Source organism: Hemitrygon akajei, chromosome 4 (genome assembly GCF_048418815.1).
Source record: "Hemitrygon akajei chromosome 4, sHemAka1.3, whole genome shotgun sequence".
In the NCBI taxonomy this organism is placed as follows: domain Eukaryota; kingdom Metazoa; phylum Chordata; class Chondrichthyes; order Myliobatiformes; family Dasyatidae; genus Hemitrygon; species Hemitrygon akajei.
This window is the reverse complement of record NC_133127.1, coordinates 90,542,413-90,568,125: the sequence shown is the minus strand read 5'-3', so window position 1 is coordinate 90,568,125 and position 25,713 is coordinate 90,542,413. Positions and strand designations below refer to the sequence as shown.

At 40.8% G+C, this 25,713-nt stretch overlaps 1 long non-coding RNA gene across 1 annotated transcript in view; it reads right to left on the bottom strand.

The window, feature by feature from the left end:
* Window positions 1-911: 911 nt before the first annotated feature.
* LOC140726531 (uncharacterized) overlaps window positions 912-25,713 on the bottom strand; it is a 63,424-nt gene continuing 38,622 nt past the window's right edge. The window contains exons 2-5 of the long non-coding RNA XR_012098660.1: window positions 13,159-13,283; window positions 8,672-8,757; window positions 8,227-8,361; window positions 912-1,138 (exon numbers count right to left, since the gene is read on the bottom strand). This is a non-coding gene — a long non-coding RNA (uncharacterized lncRNA). The remainder of the gene's footprint in view (window positions 1,139-8,226; window positions 8,362-8,671; window positions 8,758-13,158; window positions 13,284-25,713) is intronic.

The window sequence follows — 25,713 nt, the reverse complement described above, 5'->3', positions numbered from 1 at the left end:
TGAGACATTGGCTTTGTGGGAGAAGCCAGAGAGTGGTGGTAGATGATTGCCTCTCTGACTGTAAGCCTGTGACTAGTTGTGTGCCGCAGGGATCAGTGCTGAGTCCTTTGTTGTTTGTCATCTATATCAATGATGTGGATGATAATGTGGTTAACAGAATCAGCAAATTTCCAGATAACACTAAGACTGGAGGTGTAGGAGCGAGGAAAAGTATCTGAGCTTGCAGCAGTATCTAGTCATTTGCAAAAAATGTGCTGAAAAATGGCAGATGGAATTTAATGCAGACAAGTGCAAAGTGTTGCATTTTGATAGGACCAACTAGGGTAGGTCTTACATGGTGAATGGTAGGGCACTCAAGAGTGCAGTAGAACAAAGGAATACAGGTCCATAATTCATTGAAAATGGTTGGACAGTTAGATAGGGTCATAAAGAAAGCTTTTGTGGAATTGGCCTTCATAAATCAAAATTTTGAGTACAGGAGATGGGATGTTATGCTGAAGTTTGTGTAAGACTTTAGTAAGGCCTATTTTAGAGTATTGTGTGCAGTTTTAGTCTCCTGCCTACAGGAAAATTGTAAATAAGGATGAAAGAGTACAGAGAAAATTTACAAGAATGTTGCCAGGACTGGAGGACCTGAGTTATAAGGGAAGATTGAATAGGTTAGGACTTTATTCCTTGGAACATTGAAGATTGAGTAGAAATTTGTTATAAGTATAAAAAAATGATGATAAGGGATATAGATAGGATAAATACAAGCAGGCTTTCTCTACTGTGGTTGGGTGGAACTACATCTAGAAGTCATAGGTTAAGGTGAAAGGCCAAAAATTTAAGGGGAACATTAGAGGAAATTTCTTTGCTCAGAGGGTCGTGAGAGTGTGGAACGAGCTGCCATTGCAGGTGGTGCATGAAAGCTCAATTTCAATGTTTAACTTTTATACCATCCCAGGCAACTGGCATAAACAGCCAATCATGTCTGATGAGTCACCACTTGCAAACTGCACCTTTAATCTGATCTCTGTTACATTTAAGATACCAGGATGTGAGTTGATGGGCACTGGTGTGAGATGCAGTGATGCAAAGTCTCCTTCTGATACCATAGGCTCGTTAGTTAGAGCAGGGTATGCAATTCCTTGAATGTCTGAAATGAGAAAAGCACATTAGTATGGTTTTGGTGAGGGGTAATGACTTAAGGATCATACTTAGCCAATTTGCATGTCACAAGGCAGAATAGAAGGAGAAAGTTTGATATGGGAATGATGATTAGTTATGTTATAACATCCTCTTCTGTGTCCGTGTCCACCCCAGGAGTCCATGATGAAAGGTCCTCTCTCCATAGTGCAACTCAGGCTTCACACTGGTTACTATCCTACTGATAAATTTCAGAGATGCTCACATGACTGTCTAGTATGGGAGGGGAGGGCTGCTACACAGGACTGAAATAAGCTTCTGAGGCTTGTAAACTTATTCATCTTCTTCATGAGCACTGATTTCCATAGCATCCAGGACATTGTCAAAAAGACGGCATCCAATTTTTCAATTTTCTGTTTTTGCACTACTTATTTAACTATTTAATATATTCATATACTTACTGTAATTCACAGCTTTTTTTCTTTTATTATGTATGGCATGGTATTGCTGTCACAAAGACAACAAATTTCCTGACATATGCTGGTGATACTAAACCTGAATGTGATTCTGATCTGATGCATGTTTCGTTTCCATTGGATAGGATACTGAATCAGAATCAGAATCAGTGTCAGGTTTATTATCACCGGCATGTGTCATGAAATCTGTTAACTTAGCCGCAGCAGTTCAATGCAATACATAATATAGAAGAATAAGGGAAAATAATAATAAAATAATAATAAATAAGGAAATCTATTACAGTAAATGTATATTGAATAGATCAAAAATTGTGCAAAAATCAGAAATAATATATATTAAAAAAGTGAGGTAGTGTTCACAGGTTCAATGTCTATCTAGGAATTGGATGGCAGACGGGAAGAAGCTGTTCCTGAATTGCTGAGTGTGTGCCTTCAGGCTTCTGTATCTCCTACCTGATGGAAACAGTGAGAAAAGGGCATGCCCTGGGTGCTGGAGGTCTTTAATAATGGATGCAGCCTTTCTCAGACATCGCTCCATAAAGATGACCTGGGTACTTTGTAGGCTAGTACCTGAGATTAAACATGGTATGATTAATTTTAATTAGATTTTCTCCAAACTGCACATATTTAATTCTTGCTATAAGGGAGGTAAATTGCAAACAATGCATGTACTAAATGTAGAGTAAACCAGCACATGCATTTCAGAAATCCGACTTGAGTCAGTTTAATAAAACCAAATTTCAGGAACGTAGTTCCATGCATATAGCACATAATTTTCTGAAGATACAATTTAAATTCTGTAGTATCTTTTGAGGGAGGTATATTTAATAGATCACATAGGTTGAGATAATGGGGTCTATTTCTTTACCATATTTTGGAACGCCTCTTCTCATTGGAGACTAAATACATAACTCTTAGGTAAGCATAAACTTATAGATGGGGGGAGCAAAGCAGTCTGGTCAATAGAGTTGGGAAAAGATATATTGTGGGCAGCCAATCAATTGGTAAAGGTTAAAACTTTCCCTATAGTGACTAAGTACACATAGTGGCCACTTTATTAGATATGACCTCTACCTGTTAAAGTGTGTGTGCATGGTCTTCTGCTGCTGTAGCTCATCAACTTCAAGGATCAATATGTTGTGCATTCAGAGGTGCTTTTCTACACAGCACTGCTGAAACCCATGATTATTTGAGTTCCTGTTGTCTTCTGGTCAGCTTGAACTAGTCTGACCATTCTCCTCTGACCTCTCATTAACAAGACATTTTTGCCAATGGAATTGCTGCTCACTGAATTGGGTTTTTTTTTTTTCACACAATTCTCTGTAAGCTCTGGAGACTGTTGTGTGTGAAAATCCCAGGAGATCAGCAGTTTCTGAGATACTCAAACAGCCCCGTCTGGTACCAACAATCATTCTATGGTAAAGGATCACATTTCGTCCCTGTTCTGAACAACAATTGAACCTCCTGACCATGTCTGCAGGCTTTCATGCACTGAGTTGCTGCCATTGGTTGGCTGCTTAGATACTTGCATAACGTAAGTGAGCAGGCGTATACATGTACCTAATAAAGTGGCCACTGAGTATATATTTAATTCTCTTGACCCTGAGCAGAATAAAATTAATTAAGGTCACAGTGCAGACTAACCTAGGACCTTCCTGACCCATTTGTTCTGATCCATGCTGGGACAATTCCAGCACCTCTCTTTATATGAATTATCTTCATGTAATGGTTCAGAATAGAACTAACTATGTTACCTTATTAAACATATTCCATCAACTCTCATAACAGCTACACATTTTAAAATATTAAAATGTAATTGCCATTCAAGCCCTGCCTGAAAAAGTGTGTTAATGTAAATATTTACTATACCTTAGGGCAGCGGAGTGGTGTGGTGGTTAGCACAACACTTTACAGTACCAGAGACCTGAGTTCAAATCCCGCCACTGCCTGTAAGGAGTTGGTGCATTCTCCCCATGGCTGTTTGGGTAGGTTAATTGGTCATTGTAAATTGTCCTGTGATTAGGTTAGGATTAAATCAGGGATTGCTGGGTGGTGTGGCTCAAAGGGGCAGAAGGGCCTCTTCCATGCTGTATCTCAACAAAATAAAAATATTGATCTAACTGATCTATCTTATTTATTTATACTATGAGATACAGCATGAAATAGGCTCTTCTGGCCCGGTAATCCACTGACTTAATCCTAGCCTAATCTCAGGACCATTTACAGTGACCAGAAGTCCTACTGACTGGTATGTTTTTGGACTGGTGGAGAAAACCAGAGCACCCGGAGGAAACCCATGGGGTCAAGGGGAGAATGGATAAACTTCCTCCAGACAGTGGTGAGAATTGAACTCCAAACTCTGGATCCCCTAGAGCAGTAACAGCACCACGCTAACCTCTACGGCATTGTCCTAACTTTCTGCCTTATATTAACAGTCAGAACTTTAAGCAGTTTAAGTATGCAGGTAAAATGCAAAAATAAATTGTGTTTATTCAACATCCTACACTACCTCAGGACATTGACAGCTGATGAAGTACTTCTGACAAACAGTCACTGTATTAGCATGAGAAGCAGGATGCGGTATGAAATACAATGTTGGAAAGTGTATGTCATGCACTTTGGTGGAAGAAATAAACGGGCAGCCTATTAATTAGATGGGGAAAGAATTCAAAATGCAGAGATGCAAAGGGACTTGGGAGTCCTTGTGCAGGATACCCTAAAGGTTAACCTCCAGGTTGAGTCAGTAGGTAAATGCAATGTTGGCCTTCATTTCTAGAGGTAAAGAATATAAGAGCAAGGATATGATGTTGAGGCTCTATAAGGCACTCGTGAGATCACACTTGGAGTATTGTGTGCAGTTTTGGGCTCTTTATTTTAGAAAGGATATATTGACATTGGAGAGGGTTCAGAGAAGATTCACAAGAATGCTTCCAGGAATGAGGAGATTACCGTATGAGGAACGTCTGGCAGCTCTTGGGTTGTATTCCCTGGAGTTCAGGAGAATGAGGGGGGATCTCATAGAAACATTCTGAATGTTAAAAGGCCTGAACAGATTGGGTATGGCAAAGTTATTTCCCATGGTAGGGGAATCTAGGACAAGAGGGCACAACTTCAGGTGTGAAGGACGTCCATGTAGAACAGAGATACGGAGGAAGTACTTTAGTCAGAGGGTGGCAAATCTGTGGAATTTGTTGCCACAAGTGGCCATGGAGGCCAAGTCACTGGATGTATTTAAGGCAAAGATAGATAGGTTCTTGATTAGCCAGGGAATCAAAGGGTATGAGGTGAAGGCAGGGGAGTGGGGATGACTGGAAGAATTAGATTAGCCCATGACTGAATGGTGGAGCAGACGATGGGCCGAATGGCCTACTTCTGCTCCTATATCTTATGGTCTTATGGACTTATGGGCAGAAACATATCTATAACCAGATAATTTCAGCTGTACTACCATTACTGGTTGACCGAGAAATTAATGAGAAGTCTACCCTTCACAAACAAATTCTTTGCATGCGTTTCTTAGCACTTGAAACAGCACCAGTTCATCAAAAACTTCATTCACAGCATTTAGTGCCTCATACAGGATTACAGATAGTTGCAAAAATAGATGTAAACCTTGCCTAACCCTTTCTCAATTTATGTAATTTCTATCAGCAATGATAAAATATTTAGTCGATGGTAAATTTCATTTGATTGCAGCCTAATAGTGTGGTACGGTTACTTTCCTTTAAAGTTGTTTTATTGTAACTGCAGCACTTAAATGGTGGCATCTTCTTCCATGCAGAATCATAAAGTAATTACAGAAAATGAAGGAATAGTCTTTTTAAAGTTCTAGCACAATGGAAAATGCGATAATGTCTACATAAACCCCTGCTCTATCTGCAGCTAGATTCAGCACCAAGAAACCTTAAATGCCAGAGTAATCCATAGATGTGACATCTGATACACAGCATTAGTAGTAATTGCAAGGATTTGGAAAGTAAAACACAGCATCTGGTGGGTGAATGTAATTACTCTGGCACAGTCGTCCTTTCCAGTGCTGTGAGATAAATGGAAGATTTGCTCCACGCTCTTGCTCTCCTTGCCGACTTATTTGTGGTATTTGGTGTAGCTTTTAGCATAAAAATGACATGGCACTAACTTTTCTTCTAAATATCTAAACGGTTGATCATTCATCTTCATATAATCCATATCAGCAGTAACTGCTTTGCTCTGGCATTTACTGGAGCTTTTAATAAAATGAACACTATCATCCACTGAAACTGGCTTGTCCTGGCTCTGTAAAAATGCAATTTTTCCATCAGTATAATCCACTTTAGTTATTACAGGTCTGAGTCTCTTTATGACTATAGATTTACTCAGTTACAGCTCCATCCCTTGTTTAAAGACTGACTCCATAAAGTGAAACATGATCATGCCGCTCAAGTTCATTCACAAGATTGGAAATTCTTTTGTACCAGCTGTTAAAGGCAAATAACTTCAGCAATCGGCTCAAAAATCTTATTACAAGTCAACTGCCAGTCTGAAACAAAAATGTCTTACATTTATTCAGTGTGCTGAAGTTGAAGCAAACTCTGAACTTGTCTGTAAGTGTGTTGGAACTTGTAACATTAATGAACGATTTATGTTTCTGATTGACGTACACTGGTTGATCCCATTCTATGGCTCTGGATATTAACAATCAAAGAAATGCCAAAGCAAACAAGAATATAACATTGAATGTTTTGCAACCCAGTAATAAATTCATTGACTTTGCACTGCCATTATACTTACTATAATAACCTTTACAATTTAGTTAAATGTAATCCTTAAATACCTGCAAAACAAATAAAGGGACAGGGACGTAAGAATGGGAAAAGGAAGGCAAAAATCAAATTTTATTTTTATTTTATGTTATTGACATACAGTGTGGAACAGGCTCTTTCATGCCTTCAAGCCACACTGCCCAGAAATCCCCCAAGTTAACCCTAGCCTAATCACAGGACTATTTACAATGTCTGATTAACCTACTAACGGTATGTCTTTGGACTGTGGGAGGAAACTGGAGCACCCGGAGGAAACCCATGCAGTCACGGGGAGTACACTCAAACTCCTTACAGCCAACGGAGAGAACTGAACCCAGGCTACTGGTACAGTAGAACGTTGTGCTAACCATTACGCTACCACACCATGTAGTCTGCCTTTCTGTGCTTGTTATTAGGGAGGAGCAGATGATGTGTGAGGTTGCAACCCAATAACACCCAAGCTGGTGGTATATCAAAAGTGTAAGTTGGCAAGAGCCTACCCTTCTAAACCAAGTGAAAAGCTCACTTACAGTGCAAATTGGAGTCCTATCTCGTTATATGATCCTAGTACAAAATTCATGCACACATGAACAGGATTGTATCTTTGCATAATATTTTAAGAGACCCAGCCAGCAATTCTTAAAGAGGTACAGTAACTGGGTGCTAGTCAATCAACAGGAACAAGCCTAGCATAGACTTGCCTCTGCACTCTTCCAAATTATACATCAGGAACAGTGTCTCAGTGTGCTCTCGATACAAAATTTACTTCAGGGCCCCAAGGGGCATTCACACAAGCAGGTGCCTGGTCAAATTTCCAGCATGAAGCAAAACAACCTGCAAAGGCCCTTTATTATATTTCAATATGAAAAAAACATACAATGCTGAAACACAGCTTTAGCTCATTGTGCTTCAGGGAAAAGAAGTTCTAACATTTGTTAACAGCTCCATCCTGTGGTCGCATGGTCCTGTTACATGATCAATGACCACAGAGCAGCACGTTTCATTTCCAGACTGGTTGAGGTTTGAAGGAACAGTTTCCCTTTTCCACAATACTTCCAATACAACGGTACTTCCATCTCCAGCCCATATTTATCCACCTAATTGATTACCGAGTGCCACTGAGGCACCAAGTTTCCCTTCTTGATCTTTCATAACAATGGTCAGGTTTTCAGTTTGAAAGGAAAACAACAACAACCACACCACTCTAAAAAAGGCAGCAATCAGATGACTAAATATTTCATAAAAACTGATGATGGATGCATACAGTGAGAGAAGGTTAGGCAACTTTTGCATTTCTTTGGCAAATGTCTGTATTCCTGCATGAGGGATTGTCTCCCTGCAGAGAGATATAGGGGGAGAAAAGCCCAATACAGAGGTTAGTGAGAAGATATTGTGATAAAGGAATTAGAGAGTCTGGACCAGGAGAAGCAGAAACATTCCTTCAAGGTTTTTCCCTTCCTTCTCCTGACTCCGCAGAGGAAAATGAATTACTCAGATATCTACTCTTCATTTCAGTGAGGACGAGCGGAATGCCACAGTGAAAACCACAGTTAGTAATCTGAAATAAAAGCAGAAAAAGCTAGAAATTTTCAGCAGTTAAGACAGCATCTGTGGGAAGAAAGACATTTCATGTTAATGCCTCCAGCCCATGTGCCTTCATCAGAAGAGTTGCTTCCTTTCTCAGGCCTAAAGTAGAATTGCTGTCGGGCTGTTATCATTAACAAAGGTGGTTTGAAGTAAGGGTTACGGAAGAGATTATTTAACTTAAATAACATTTGGCTGTTGGGGAAATGGATGGCTTTCGGGCCTGTAAGTTGTCCAGAGTTGCACTAACTACTCACCTTCCCTGCCCTCTGCCAGTGTGAGGCAAGGTTCAGGGGTGATTTAAGATCACAAACACAAGAAAGTCTGCAGATGCTGGAGATCCAAATCAACACACACAAAAAGCTGGAGGAACTCACCAGGTCAGGCAGCATCTATGGAAAAGAATAAACAGATAAACAGTCAACGTTTCGGGCCAAGACCCTTCATCAGGACTGAGAAGGAAGGGGGTAGATGCCAAAATAAAAAGGTGGGGTGAGGGGAAAGAGGCAGACGTGCAAGGGCTGGAGAAGAAACAATCTGATAGGAAGGAGAGTGACCCATAGAAGAAGGGGAAGGAGGAGGGGACCCAGGGGAAAGTGACAGGCAGGTGAGCAGATGTAGGTCAGAATGGGGAGTAGAGGAATGGGGGGGGGGGGGAGGCATGGGGAAGAGACTTGTTGACCAGAAGAAATTGATACTCACTCTGTCAGGTTGGAGGGTACCCAGACGGAATACAAGGTGTTGCTCCTCCACCCTAAGAGTGGCCTCATCCACATTTAAAATCAGAACTGTTAAGGATATTTGTAACAATAAAAGAAATAAAAACTTCTGGATTTTCAATGCAGGCATGTGCTGTTAGGAACAACTTCACCATACACCTGAATATACTTTAGCGGACTGAAAATGTATAACAAATGTATAATAAAACAAGAAGGAAAGTGAGTCACTCTGGGCCCAAGTTTAAATGGCAGGCACCTGGACAAATTCTAAACCAATCAGTATTGAGAAATAAAAAGTTTAAATGAGGACAGTAAGGCAGAAAGGACATACTCAAAATAAACTCAGGTAAGGACATAACATATAGGCCTGAACTTCAGCCTGGCGAGGAACAGTTCAGAGCTATCCTATACTGTATGTACAATACTTACTATACAAACTATGCACTGCTATTGGAAGCTGTCCAAAAGAATAAGAGGGTTGTCCTACCACAAGTGGCTGGAGAAATCAGACTTATGTTCTAAGAAGTTTAGAAGAATGAGAAGTAATCATATTGAAACGTAAGATCCTAAGGGGAAAAGCAGTATAGACAGTGAGATGTTTACATAAGTGGGAGTCTAGAATGAGAGGCATAGTTAGCAAATAATGGGGTGGTGATTTAAAACTGAGGTCCATAGAAACTTCCTCTTGCATACAGTGCGGGATGGAGGAGGCTAGACCACAGGGGATAATTAAAGAGAAGGTCAATAATTTTTTGAAAGAGCTGAGATTCAAGGACAATAAGAAACTGACACCTGAAGAAGAGAAGAAATACAGGACAATTCAATCATGATCGTATCGAATAGTGGGCAAGCTTGAACGTCCAAGAGAACTATTCTTGTTTCTATTTTGTTTTTGTTTTTGCATGGTGGGTAGGGGAGAGATGATACCTGTCCACTTTAAGACTGCAGAACAAAGAGGAACATTTCTTGGGAATATGTGCTGAATTGCAGCCTTCAGGTGGAAGTTCCTGACCAGGGGAATTCATTTTGATAAGAGACAGCAGAAAAAAACTTTGTTCACCTGGCATTCAAATGGTGGTGTAAAACACTTGCGTTGTAGAATTCACACTATCTTGCTTACTTTTCATTGCTGGCTTACCCTTTGCCTGGGAAACCAGGCCACCTTAGGTTAATGATTAAGCAACTTTAAAAAATGAAGACAGGTAGTCTTAATTGTAATGGCCAATCCCCTTGTCATGAATAGAGCAGAGTGGTTTTGACTGAAGTAGGTTCGGATTTTGTTCCAGAGTTTCATTGATTTTTACATGAATTGGGTGATTGCTGGGAGTTGAGGCTCAAAGGTGCAGAAGGGCCTATTCTGTGCTGTATCGTAACAAATAACTAAATGATAAATAAATAAATAACACAAGTTAAGCAAGAAGGAAAGTATGAAGAGTCTGGAAAAAAGGGGCTTGTTGTAAAAAGGAAGCTGATACTGAAAATCTGAAATGTAAACAGAAGATGGAGGAAATGCACAGCAGTTTATGCAGCATCCACAAAGGCTAGTACTTCAGTTCAATAGAGTGCAAATTGCCATTCTTAAAATTTCCCGCAGGACACAAAATCTGGTAAAATGTAACTATAATATAATGCCAGGTTCAATGTCAGGAGAGGCTGAATGACAATAATCAGCAGATGCCAAGTTATTAAAAGGGCAACAATCACACCAGTGCCTAAGAAGACCTGGAAGAACTGCTTTAATTACTATTGTCCAGTAGCACTCACGTCTACAGTGAGGAAGTGCTTAAAGAGGATGGTTATGACTAGAGTTAACTGCTGTCTCAGCAAGGACATGGACCCACTGCAATTTGCCTATCGCCACAATAGATTTAACGCAGGTGCTATCTCATTGGCTCTTTGGATCACCTGAACAATACAAATATCTATATCAGGAGACTGTTTACTGACTACAGCTCAGGGTATATCACAACAATTTCTACAGTTCTGATTGAAAAGCTCCAAAACATTTGCCTCTGTACCATCCACTGCAACTGGATCCTTGACTTCCTAACTGGAAGACTTCAATCTATGTGGATCGAAAATAACATCTCCACCTTGCTGACAATCAGCACTGGCGCACCTCAAGGATGTGTGCTTAGCCCACTGCTCTACTCTCTCTACACCTATGGCTGCTAGGCTCAAATGCCATCTATAAATTTGCTGACAACGCAACTATTATCCCCGGTGGTCTAGCCTCCTCCATCTCTCGTTGTATGCAAGAGGAAGTTTCTTTGGACCTCAGTTTTAAATCATCACCCCATTATTTGCTAACCATGCCTCTCATTCTGGACTCCCACTTTCTCCCTTGGGATCTTACATTTCAATACAATCACTTCTCATTCCTCTGAACTTCAAAAACATAAATCTAATTTCTCCAGCCACTCTTATTCTGGCAAGTCTCTTTTGGACAGCTTCCATTAGCAGTGCATAGTTTGTATAGTAAGTATTGTACATACAGTATAGGATAGCTCTGAACTGTTCCTCGCCAGGCTGAAATTCAGGCCCATATGTTATGTCTTTACCTGATTTGATTTTGAATATGTCCTTTCCAATTCGCTATCCTCATTTAAACTCTTTATTTCTCAGTACTGATTGGTTTAGAATTTTAAACCCGATTCTGATTCTTAAGCTACTGATTGTCAGCATTAGGCACCTGTGGTTGGTTTAGATTATATCTTGTAGCAGTGGGTTGCCACAATCTACTATGCAAAAGCAGTAACATCTTGTCATTCCAGGCAATTGAGTAATGAAGCAGTGAAATGCTACTAACACCGAACTGAGCGTGTAGCGGGGTGTCCACTGTTGAACATCATACTTAATCACTTAACTCTGCCCTTCACCTGATAAACTCTTACCATTAACTCTCAGAATATCTTGTTATCATTAATGTACTTTTCACAGGTAGCTTGCTGCATGTAAATTGAGTTCCTCATTTTGCCCCCAGCTGCAACAAATACCTGTCCGCTGTACTTCATTGGCCATTAAACATCCCGATGCATCCTGAACCATGACAAATGTATGTTCTTTCTTCGATATGACGATGTGCAAATCATGTGTGGTTGAAGCACGCAAAGGCTCTCGAGGCAGGACAATTCCAGTTATTGAAGGATAGTGGGCCACCAATTGGAGGGCATTAGTACTGTGTTTTACTGAAAGGTGCCGTTGGTTTTAATCTTGCCTGACCTAGTAAGATTGCTAAGGTTTTTCCATCCATGTGTGCTGAGCATAAGGTCCTCGAGTTCACAGTTAGTTCCAATATGAGTGGAAAATTGAAAGGAGGGTGGCCCCTTCAGGTGCTGCTCTGCACTCTCTGCTGCTCACCAGTTCCTGCCTCCTCTAACAGGCAGCTTCTGATCCCACTGTTTTTCTGATGGCTGGAACTTACCTGCAATCATATAATAAGACTGGCCTTGGCAATTAATGCTGACCAACTGCTGGGATTTGAGGCAACACATGGTTTCAGTGCTACTTTCAATGAACATTACACAAATCAAAAAGCCTGGGCTTTAATGTCTAATTAATGCTAACACTGTATTCTCCTTTAATAGGTTTTTCAGTTGTGGGCCACAATAAAAGAGTGTAATTTAATGAAAGATAGTGTGAGCAGGTAACTGCTTTATTAACATAATCAATCTACACTTAGAAGGCTTGCTTCCCCCTACCTTGACAGAACAGTCGCATCCTCTGTTTTATTGCCCTCACCAGGAACAAATATACTGAAACATCATCTTCCTTTTTGTTAAATGAACGTTTAAGTTTACATTGTACACAACTCAAATGCTAAAGTAGACAGACACATCCATTGGTTATTATAGCAACAATACACTCACTAGTAGCTGAAAAGGCACACAATTGAGTACAAATACTCTGTACGTGCAGCTAAAGAGATTGACTTTCTTTGTAGTTCTTTTTGGTAAATGTTAAGAAAGACCGAACTCTATAAATGTCACTTTGAGGCCATATTAGCAGATACAAAATGTTCATATTTAATCAAGGTGTCAATAAAAATAAAAAGAACTTTCAGAAAAATGAATCTGAAATTTAAAACATTGGGATGGGGGGTGGGGGGGGGCGGTGTGGACGGATCATCTACTTTGGGAATCGGCTTTTCCAGCCTTTCAAGCCATGCCACCCAATAACTCCCGACTTAATCCTAGCCTAATCACAGGACAATTTACAATGTTCAATTAACCTACCAACCAGCAGGTCTTTGGACTGTGGGAGGAAACCAGAGCACCTGGAGGAAACCCACTCAGTCAGGAAAAGAACCTACAGGCAGTGGCGGGAATCGAAACCAGGTCGCTTGTACTATAAATCGTTGAGCTTACCACTACACAACTGTGCCACCCAATGGTTTCAATGGTGTGGAACCGTTTTGTAGTTTCACCCCAGACCTAAATTGGAAAAAGATGACCAAAAGTAGAAACTCACCTCCTCATTTCCAATTTTCCTTCCTCATTGAATTGAAGTGGAAATACTTTCCTCATTGGGGGAGGGTGAATGTACTTGTGCAACGAATTAATGCTTAGTTAGCTATTCTCTCAATCATCCCCATGCTGAAAGCAGAAAGTAGTAACGGTTTTTTACTAATGAGATCAAGAAAAACTAAGAAAAAATAATGAATTCCTTTTATATTAACTGCCGAAATTTGTACATTTGAATTTTGATGTAGAAAATAAATAGCAAACTTGATGACTCTTTAGTTACATAAACACTCGATGATAAGAACTGCTTCATGGTTCGACGCACTTTTGTAATTACATTTTATTATCGACATCAAAAACATCTTGTAATTTACCCATGGTTTCTGGCAGAAAGATGTGTGTTTTGAAAACTGAAAATGTCTTTTGTAACTTAATTAAATAGAGAGACAAAACAAATGCTATTTCAATTAAGGGGCAAGGTCAGTTTACTGCATGCCTCAGTACATAATATTTACAGGAAAGATTTAGTAAGAACTTTCATACAAATATGAAACATTTAGTTCAATGCTCTGATAACACCAAGATTTCATAGTTTGTCTTTAGAATAGCCATCTGCTTAGTTAAATGAGACAATCATTGATTTGATTTCTATTGAAGTTATTAAAATGATCTGAGGGCAATTGCAGTTCTTCCAGTGCAACTTGAAAAGAAGTAGGAAAGATCTCAATAAAGGTCCAGAGATTAAACCTGCTTCAGGATATGCCGGAACCCAGCATTAACCCGGAGCTTCAGTCCCTGCTCATAAGTCCAGCAGTGTCAGAGGCCTAGTGATGAGGCTGGAGGCACGCACAGGCCAAACTTTATTTCTGGTCCTCACTGGTGGGATTGACTATATCAAAGTGAAGGGCTTCTGACTTGGATCACAAAGAAAAGGTGGAGAAATGTTTTAAATGACCAAAATGTTGAGTTTCTTGACAGAAGTGTGATGATGGAGCATGCGCTTTCACCAAAAAACAGAAGCAAGCACAGGCCCTAACAAAACAAGCACAGTGCACAACATGTTGCAGATTCCTGGACAGGGTATTGTCATAGAAGTGAAAATGCCAGTAGCTGATGTACTAAGCAGGGGAAATCTCTGCTAAAGCACTGTGATTGGCAAAGTCCCTAACAAGCCCAGTCCCAGCATGAGTTCTGAACAGCCCATGCAATTTTAGAGCTTTTGTGTGATTCTGTGAATCAATTACATTGGGTATGTCAAACTGAAATATCAATAAATCTGTAATTTATGGTTGTGGCAAATTCTCCATTACCTGAGAGGTCATATCACAAAGTAAGGATGTACCAACTGCAGCTTCTGTATTCAAACATTACTATGGCCAGGATACACTGTGCTGCTGAGTCCATTTCCATTACCACAGCAGTCACTAGTGGGAGCAATGTTTACATCTCATCAATTTTCATTAAGTTCTTATGTTACTCATGAGGTAAATTCAGCTTGCCACAAGGTCATAAAACTGGGTGTTACAGATTGACCTTTAACTGCTTGCTGTTATTGTTTGTATGATTTGTTTTTTTTTCCTTTCTCTGCACATTGGGGCTTGATGGTGTTTTTTTTCGATGGGTTCTTTTGGGTTTCTTTGTTTTGTGGAAACAAATCTCAAGGTTGTATAATGTATACATACTTTGATAATAAATGTACTTTGTACTTTAAATGTAATAACTACCAGGCTTGTAGAGGACACGGAGCTGGGTAGCCTCTGAGGAGGATGCAGAGAAACTCAAGGTTGGATTATGGACTGAGGGCTATCAGATACATGGAAGGTCCAGGAAAAATGTCAAGTTATCCACCTTGATGGCAATAAAAGAGTATTATCTGAGTGGTGATAAGTTGCGGGGTGGGGGGGGGGGAAGTAGTGAGATCTAGATGTCCTTTTGCACCATTTGCAGAAGGTAAGCATGCAGATGCAGCAGATGATTTAAGAAAACAATGGGCCTCATCGTAAGAGGACTCAATTACATTTAAAAGTGTGATTTTATGCAAATTCCCCCATACAGTTTTATAGCATTTTTAGACATCTACTACTAATAATAAAATGTTTCATCTATTGCAGTATATATTCCATTCATTTATGGGTAGTGGTCATGTGAGTATTGAAAGAAATGAAAGACTTATAGTGTGTGTAAATTGAGCAATACAATATTGGTTACTATAGAAAACGGACATTTCTGACTTATGAAGAAATTGGTTTATGGACAGTTCTCAGGTATGGAACCCCTTTGTAATCTAGGGACAATCTGTATAGGAGCACAGATGTCTTACTGCAGTTGTACAAGGCCTTCGTGAGACTGAGATCTTGATCTTTGATCTTTGTGTGTAATTTGGGTCTTCTTCTCTGAGGAAGGACGTCTGTGCTATGGAAGGATTTCGTCAAAGGTTCACCAGAGTTCAAGGCTCACTGACATCTATAGAAACATCGGGTAAATTGGATCAGACTTTAGAAACATGAGAGGAGTAAGTCATAAATATTTACAAAATATTAACAAGACAATATTGGTAAGGTGTAGGGAGGGTATTCTATTTTGCAGGTGAGACCAAACTCAAACTCAAAAGTCAAAGTAAGTTTATCATCAAAGTATGTATATGTCATCATATACTACCTTGCAATTCATTTTCTTGCAGGCATTTACAGAAAAACAAAAAAAAGTTAATTTATGAAAAACTATACATAAAGACTGACAACCGACCAATATACAAAAGAAAACATATTGTTCAAATAATAAAAATAATAATGCTGAGAACATGAGTCCTGGAAAGTGAGTTGAGAGTTGTGGAATCAGTTCAGAGTTGAGGTGAGTGAAGTTATCCATGCTGGTTCAGGAGCCTGGAGGTTCAGGGGTAATGAGTGATGGTGTGGTACTTCCTGCCCGATGAGAGTAATGAAAAGAGAGCATGGCCTAAATGGCGGGAGTCCTTGATGCTGCTTTCCTGTGTAGTGCTCCTTGTAATTATATTCAACAATGAGGAGGGCTTTCCCTGTGAGAAACTGGGCAGCATCCACCACTTCCTGTTGGCTTTTCCATTCCTGGGCATTGGTGTTTCCATACCAGGTCAATATGCAACCAGTCAGGATACTCTCCACTGCGCATCTGTAGACATCTGTTAAAGTTTTAGATGACAAGCCAAATCTACACAAATTCAGAAGTCGAGGAGCACTGGAACATCTGAACAGCAAAGATTCATCCATCAGGATGTTCTTTATCCACTAATCCAATACTGGTATTCAGCATTCATTACCATCATCCCCTCAAAACTAATCAATAAGCTTGGCCTCAGTACCTCCTTGTGCAATTGGATCCTTGATTTCCTCACTTGCAGACCCCAGTCAGTTCAGATTGGTAACAACATTTCCTCCATGATCTCCAATATCTTATGATCTTCTAAGGTATTGCTCCTCCACACTGAGGGTGGCCAAGTCTTGGCACAAGAGGAGGCCATGGACCTCTGAACAGGAAAGGGAATCAGAATTTTTGTTGTTTAGGTTAGGGACCTCAATAAAATGTGTTTGGGGTTTATTTAAACACAAAACACCTCAATTTGTATTGTTAAGAAGCCATATGGTGTGTTGGCATTCATCAACCATGGGGCTGAGCTCAAAAGCCGAGAGGTAATGTTACAACTATATAGGACCCTGGTCAGACCCCATTTGAGTACTGTGTTCAGTTCTGGTCACCTCACTACAGGAAGGATGTGGAATCAATAGAAAAGGTGTAGAGGAGATTTACAAGGACGTTGCATAGATTGGAGAGCATGCCTTATGAGAATAAGATGAGTGAACTTGGCCTTTTCTCCTTGGAACGATGGAGGATGAGAGGTGACCCGATAGAGGTGTATAAGATGATGAGAGGCATTGATCGTGTGGATAGCCAGAGGCTTTTTCCCAGGGCTGAAATGGCTAACACGAGAGGGCACAGTATTAAGGTGCTTGGAAGTAGTTTCAGAGAGGATGTCAGGGGTACGTTTTTCTCACAGAGAGTGGCGGGTGCATGGAATGCACTGCCAGTGAAGGCGGATGCAATACTCTTTTAAGAGACTCTAAGATAGGTACATGGAGCTTAGAAAAATAGAGGGCTATGCAGTAGGGAAATTCTAGGCAGGTAGGTTACATGGTTGGCACAATATTGTGGGCCTAAGGGCCTGTAATGTGCTGTAGATTTCTGTGTTTTCAAATGTTTGGCCATCAGGAAGTTCTGCTTGTGGCAGATGAAGCCAAGGTGCCCAACGAAGCAGTCCCCCAATTTATGATGAGTTTCACCAATGTAGAGGAGACTGGCGCTTTCTTAGTTCCTTTCAGAATGCCCTTAATATTCCTCCACCTACCATCTCTTTATGTACTTACAGTCAGACTATGTACTTGTTGCATTGTTACTATTCCATTACATGTACATTGTATTTTAAAGGATTTTTCCATTTCTATTCATTATTTTGTTTTTATTGTTTTTTTATGCTACATTGCATTCAGAGTAACAACCATTTCGTTCCCCCTTAAACTCGTGTACTAAAGGGTAACAATAAGCAATCTTGGATCTGGAATTCAGCGGCAATCAATCTGTAGTGCCCATTTTAGACACCAGGGGTCATCTAAAAATCTCCCGCGCGCACACACAGTTCTCATTGATGACTGTGGTAGCATTGAGAACAGATGATCAGCTCTGGATTTCCGGTTACTTGTCCATCCCATCTGCAGTGCTTGGACCGAGAAGCTGAGAAGTTCCCTGGAAGGAGAGTGATGCAAAGTGCCCAATATCACTCACACTACTGAAGACTACATTACTTCTAAGAGCAATAGCAACCTAGGTACTGGTTAAATGACAATCATCCTGGATATTGAACATAAACATAGTGCAGTAAGTGGAGGAACAGACCCTTCAGCCCACAGTATTGTACTAGCAATGTCTAACTATGCTAATCCCTTTCACCTGAGGGAGTGATAGAACATAAATGTATCAGAAACAAATAGAGAGCTATGTCTCCTATTTTTAACAACCTCCCAATTCAAATATCAAACAGTGTACCAAACAGTGCTTCTTCATCCCCCCAGAATCCAGGGGAAAGACTTCCTTCAAAACTGAGCTCTATTTCTCATCCACCTGCGTACAAGTACCTGTACTTGTGGAAGCATTGTTGTGATGGTGGAGGACGAGCGGAAAGTGCCAGCTACAAGCAAACCCATATGTAAACCGGGGTGTGGGGCTGAGCTGGAGGGGCATAGTTCAACGTTCAAATTTATTACCGAAGTGTGCACATCATATATAACCTTGAGATTCATCTTCTTGCAGGCACTCATAAAACAATGAAACACAATAGAACACACAAGACCGCCACATATCAAATTTGCAAAAGAGGACAAATTGCGCAAATAGCAAAAAAAACACAATAACACATGGACCAGGGACTGCGAAGGCCCCGAAAGTGAGTGTACAGCTGCAGAGCCCGTTTGGCACTGAGGCGAGGGAAGCCCGTCCAGGAGCCCGATGGCCGTAGTGCGACCACTGCTCCCAAACCTGGCAGCATGGGGCGGAGGACTCCTGCACCTCTGTATGACAATAGTAGCAAGAAGAGAGGGAAACTGGTCAAACACAGGCAGACGTCGCAAAACACCCGTTCATTTCCTGTTCTCATCCTCAACAATTTTAATCCTGCTTGACACTTTAATCAGTGCAGGGTAATCGAGCCAACCATGTCTTCTGCTATCAGACCTCTAGAGTTTAGTTTGCTGAACTAAAGAGTTCAGTTTTAGTTTTCTTTACTGGCACCTTGGTTCTTAAGGCAAGCTTCTTTAAAGGTCTCAGTTGGTTTATGAGCAATTGTGATACTGTGAGGTTCGAGCAGTCAAGTTTATATGTCAGGCAGAGCAATAGTGTTTGGAGACCCGATGGTTAAAGGAACGGACAGAAGATTCTGTGGCCATGAAAAAGACGCCAGGAGAGTGCGTTGCCTCCCAAGTGCTCTGGTCAAGGATGCCTCAGAGTGACTGCAGAATATTTTCAAGAGGGAGGGTGAGCAGCCTGAGGTTACAGTGCACATGGGCACCAATGACATAGGTAGAAAAAGGGGAGTGGTTTTGCATAGTGATTATAGGGAATTGGGGAAGACGCTAAAGAGTGGGTCCTTCAAGACGGCAATCTCCAGATTATTTCCATTGTCACATGCTAGCCAGGGCAGGAATAGGAATATAATACAGATGAATGAGTGGCTGAGGATCTCACACAGGGGGCAGGGTTTTAAATTTCTGGATCATTGAAATCTCTTCTAGGGAAGGTAGTGGGATGAGTTGCACTGTAACATGGAGAAAAGGGTGATGAATACAAGACCGAAGGTGTTATATTTGAATGCATGTATTAGGAATAAGGTAGATGATCTTGTAGCACAGTTAGAGGTTGGCAGGTATGACGTTGTGGGCATCACTGCGTTGTGATTGAAAGAAGATCATAGTTGGGTGCTTATCATCCAAGGATACACATTGTATTGAAAAGCCAGACACATCAGCAGTGGCTATGTTCATAAAAATTGAAATCAAAGCCTTTGAAAGAGGTGACTTAGGGACGGAAGACGTGGAATCTTTGTTGGTAGAGTAAGAAACTGCAAAGTTAGAAAGACCCTGTGGGAGTTAGGTACAGGCTTCCGAACAGTAGCCATGATGTAGGATCTAAATTACAATGGAAGATAGAAGCAACATGTAATAAGGACAATGTTATGATAGTCATAGGGGATTTCAATATGCAAGTAGATTCCAAACACAGATTAGAACTGGATCCCAAGAGAGGAAATTTGTAGAATGCTTACAAGGTGGCTTCTTTTAGAATAGTTTGTGGTTGAGCCCACTAGAGGGTGTGTAATGAACCAAATTTGATGAAGAAGTTAAGGTGAAGGAACCCTTAGGAGACGGTGATCATAATATGAATTAATTCACTCTGCAGTTTGAGATGGAGAAGCTAAACTCAGATGTATTACAGTGGAGTAAAGGAAAATATGGAGGCATGAGAGAGGAGATGGCCAAAGATGAATTGAAGGGGACACTAGCAGAGATAACTGGAGTTTTGGGGGACAATCTGGAAGGTACAGGATAGATACATCCCAAAGGTAAAGAAGTATTTTAAAGGGAGGATGAAGCAACCATGGCTGAACAGGGAAGTCAAAGACAGCATAAAAGAAAAGAGGGGGTGCCTAATATAACCAAAATTAATGGGAAGGTAGAGGATTGGGAAGCTTTTAAAAAACAACAGAAGGTAATTCAAAAGCCACAAGGAGAGAAAAATGAAATATGGAGATAAGCTAGCCAATAATATAAAAGAGGATACCAAAAGCTTTTTCAGATAAAGAGTAAAAGAGAGGCAAGAGTGAATATTGGATTCAAAGGTTCAATGGTTCAAAGGTTCATTTATTATCAAAGTATGTATGCCGCATACAACTCTGAGTTTGTTCTTTCCAGATAGCCATAAAACAAAGAAAACCATAGAAGTCGTTCAAAGAAAAACATCAAGCCATCCTCCCCCACACACAAAAAAAACACATCGTGCAAACAGCAAGAACAACAAACCACAAACCCCTCACACAAAAGAACACAAGTTGTGCCAAATGGCAACACAACAGGAAAGGTGAAAAGCACAGAAAATAAAAAAAAACATAAAACTGAAAGAGCCACAGTCCACAGTCTAATCCATAAATTGCACAATTTCAGTAACATCCTCTGACAACATCGAGAGAGAGAGAGAGACAGACCACTCAAATGCAGAGGTGATAGGCCAGCACACACAGACATCTTGTTCAGCAGCAAGAAATGATACGCAGTCACACAGTCACCTTATCCGGCAGCAGTGAGAAATCCGTCATAGCAGTGAGCAATAGGTAGGTAGTCAGCAAAGAACCCTAGATCACCTTCCTCATTCACCCAGACGTTTCAATCTTCCTCGACACTTGAATCAGCAATTAATGGATGCTTTACTCAGCAAAATGGAGTCAATCATGGGTTCACGCCTCATCTCTAAGCTTCACCTCAAGGCCACTCTTGCTTGCTTCCTGGAGTTTTCTCGGAGAGTGCAAAACACTTAACATTCAATCAATCTCCAAACTGCAAATCACAGGCTCTAACAGTTCCAGAAACACATTTAAAATGAAAAGAAGATACAGAAGTGAAATAAACTGTTACGTGAACTATCTGAAAGATGTCGCCTGAGGAAGCATTGTTCATTGGCATCAACTTGACTGCGCTGATGGAAAATTATGCTGGAGAGGTAATAATGAGGGACAAATTAATGGCAGATAAACTTAACAAGTATTTTGCATCAGCCTTCATTGGGGAAGGCACTAGCAGTATACCACAAATTCGAGCATGTTGGAGGTAGAAGTGTAGGTTCTATTAACAAGGAGACTGTGCTTGGTCTGAAGGTAGATAAGTCACCAGGATCAAATGGACAATACCTCAGGGTTCTGAAAGAGGTGGCTGAAGAGATTGTGGTGGTATTTGTAATGATCTTTCAAGTATCACGAGATTCTGGAATGGTTCCGGAAGATTGGAAAATTACAAATGTCACAATTCTTTAGAAAGGGATGGAAACAAGAAACAGGAAAGTATAGACCAATTAGCCTCAGTGGTTGGGAAGATATTGCAGTCCATTATTAAGGATGAGGTTTTGGGATACTTGGAGACACATGATAAAATAGGTCAAAATCATCATGGTTTTCTTAAAGGAAGTTTTTGTCAGTCAAATTTGTAGGAATTCTTTGAGGAAATAACAAACAGGATAGACAAACAGAGTCAGTTTATGTTGTTCACCATATTTTCAGAAGGCCTATGATGAGGTGCCATACATGAGCCTGCTTAACAAGATAAGAGCCCATGGTATTACAGGAAAGATACTAGCATGGATAGAAGATTGGCTACGTGGCAGGAGGCAAAGAGTGGAAATAAAGGGAGCCTTTTCTGGTTGGCCACCGGTGACTAGCGGTATTCTGCAGGGGTTGATGTTGGTACCACTTCTTTTTATGTTATATGTCAATAATTTGGATGATGAAATTGATGGGTTTATATTCAAATTTGTAGACAATACGAAGATAGGTAGATGGCAGGTAGTGTTGAAGAAGCAGGGAATCTGCAGAAGGACTTATAGACAGATTGGAAGAATGGGAAAAGAAGTGGCAGATGGCATATACTGTAGGAAAGTGTATGGTCATGCACATTGGTTGAAGGAATAAAGACATAGCCTACTTTCTACATGGGGATAAAACTTTAAAAAATCAGAGGTGATAAATGGAGTTGGGAGTCCTCATGCAGGATTCACTAAAGATTAACTTCCAGGTTGAGTCAGTGGTAAGAAGGGCAAATGCATTGTTTGAATTAATTTCGAGAGGACTAGAGCATAAGAGCAAAGGTGTAATGCTGAGGTTTTAATGCATTGATCAGACTGCACTTCGGAGCATTGTGAGCAGTTTTGTGTCCCTTATTTTAAAAATTAATTAGAGAGATCTAGTGGAGGTTCATGTGAATGATTCTGGGAATTAAAGTGTTAACATATGACGTCCTGGGCATGTACACACTGGCGTTTAGAAGAACAAGGATGATCTATTGAAACCTATCAAATATTAAACGGCCTACTTAGAGTGGATGTGGAAATAATGTTTCCTGCAGTGGGTAAGTCTAAGTCAGAGAGCCTGGCTCAGGATAGAAGGATGTCCACTTAGAACAGAGATGAGGAGGAATTTCTTTAGCCAGAGGGTGGTGAATCTGTGGAATTCATTGCCATTGATGACCAAGACATTGAGTATATTTAAAGTGGAGATTGATAGTTTCTTGATTAGTCAAGGCATCAAAGGTTAAGGAGAGAAGCCAGGGGAATGGGGTTGAGAGCAATAATAAGTAAGGCATGATGGAATGGTGAAGAAGAGCCAGACGGCCTAATTCTGTTTCTATGTTCTATGGTTCATGATCTTTTATTTTGTTCATTGTTGGCAACATGCTCTAATTGTCCAAGCAAGTGTATTTTTGTATGTACATGGGATATATGTACATGCTAATGATAATCTTTGCATCTGGTGAACACAGAACATAGAAGAGTACAGCCCAGGAACAGGCCATTCAGCCCACTAGTTACAGACCTCCAGCTCAAACACTTCCCTTCAACCACTAACCTCTGTCTCCTATGCTCAAACCAGTTCTGAATCCAAACAGTCAATTTGCCACAGAGCTCATTCATCTTAATCCTCTGGATTAGCCTCCCATGAGGGACTTTGTCAAGTGCCTTACTAAAATCCATGTTGACAACATTCACTGCCTCATCAATCTCTCTCACCACCTTGTCAAAAAACTCAATCAAAATGGTAAAGCATGACCTACTCTGCACAAAGCTATGTTGGCTCTTCCTAATTAGGCCATGGCTTTCCAAATGCTCATATATCCTATCCCTATGAATTTTCTCCAGTAATTTCCCTACTACTAATGTGAGACTCACCAGTCTATAATTCCCAGGATTTCCCTTCTTCCCTTCTTAAATAGGGGTACAGCATTAGCCATTCGCCAGTCCTCTGGGACCTCGCCTGTGGCTAGAGATCTACTGATCGAGAGCCCACCAACCTCGTCTCTTGCATCCTTCAATAATCTGGGATAAATCCCATCAGGCACTGGGGACTTATCCACCTTAGTACTCATTTGGATGCCCAACACTTCCTCTCCCTTGACCTCTAAATGTCGTAATGTATTTATACCCTCAACACTGATCTCCTGGTCCTCCATACCCTTTTCTTTAATAAGTACTGAAGCAAACTACTCAATAAGTACCTCACTCACATTCTCTGCATCCAAGCAACTGGTCCCTCCATTATCCTTGAGTGGTTCCACCCTCTTCCTAGTAAACCTCTTCAACTTGATGTATGTATGGAAGCCTTGGGATTCACCTTAACCCTACTTGCCAAGGACTTTTCATGGCCCCTCCTGGATCTCCTAATTTGCTTCTTTAGTTCTTTCCTGGCTTCTTCATATTCCCCATGTGCTCCGTTTGATCCTAACTGTTGAAGCTTTACATACTTCCCCTTTTTCTACTTGACTAAATTCATCACCTCTCTTGATATCCAACGTTCTGTTACCTTTTAATCCCCGTCCTTCCTTTCTAACAGGAACAGACCTTTCCTGTACTCTGTGCAATTGACTTTAAACACCCTCCACATGTCTGACATGGACTTACCACAGAAAAGGTGTTCCCCATTAATGCTTCTTAGTTCCTAATGCCCTCATAGTTTGCCTTACTTCAATTTAAAAATCTCCCAGGAGGACCATACCTATCCTTATCTCCTGAATGATAAGGAGTTTTGGTCATTCCTCTCTAACTGATTCACTGAAAGGTCAGTCACCTGGCCAGACTCATTACCAAATACCAGATCCAGTGCAGCCCCTCCACTCACTGGACAGCCACATATTGATTTAAGATACACTAAACAAATTCTGCCTCATCTAACTCCCTTGTTCTAAGAAGGTCCCATTTTATATTAGGACAGTTGAAATACCCCATGAAAACAACCCTATTATTTTTACACCTTTCCTTAATCTAATTACATTTCTGGTCCTCAATGTCCCAGTTTGCTATTAGGTGGTCTGTAGTACAACACCATCAGTGCAATTGCACCTATCTTATTCCTGACTTCCGCCCAAATTGACTCAGTGTCTGACCCATCCATTATGTCTCCCCTGAGTGCAGCTGTGATATTGTCCCTGATTAGTAATGCATCAGGAGTCCCCAACCCTGCTTTAGTTCCTCCTCTATCCCTTCTAAAACCTACTACATGAATCACCCATTCCTGCCTCTCTCTCAACCGTTTCAGTAATGGCTACAGCATCGTAGTTCCATGTCCCAAGTTCATCATAATACTCCCAGAATTAAAATATACACACTTCAAACTATCCAACCCATCATACCTGTTACTTCAATTTGGTTTACAGTACTCTCCCCGACATCTCCCTTCCAGTCCAATCCTTCCCTTACTGACCTGGGGACTCAGGTTCCTAGCCCCCTGCAAAACTTGTTTAAACCCTCCCGAAAAGCATCAGCAAACCTCATGGCCAAGATATTGGTTCCCCTCCAGTTCAGATGCAACCTGTCCCTCTTGTACAGGTCACCCCTTCCCCAGAAAATGTTCCAATGATCCAAGAACTTGAAATCCTGTCCCCTGCACCATCTGCACAGCCACTCATTCATCCATGCTAATGCCTCATTACTACATGAACTAGCCCATGGCACAAGGAGTAATCCAGAGATTACAACCTTGGATGTCCTTCTCTTTAGTCTCTTTTCTAATTCTATACATTCTCTGCGCAGGACCTCTTCCCATTTTCTGCCCATGTCATTGGTGCCAATATGCCCATGACCTCTGGCTGGTCACCCTCCCCTTTGAGAATATCCTGCAACCACTCCAATACATCCTGGACTCTAGTACCCAAATGGCAACAATCCTGGTGCCTCCTTTGCGGCTGCAGAATCTCCTTTCTGTCCCCTTAACATTTGGGAAGATGTAATC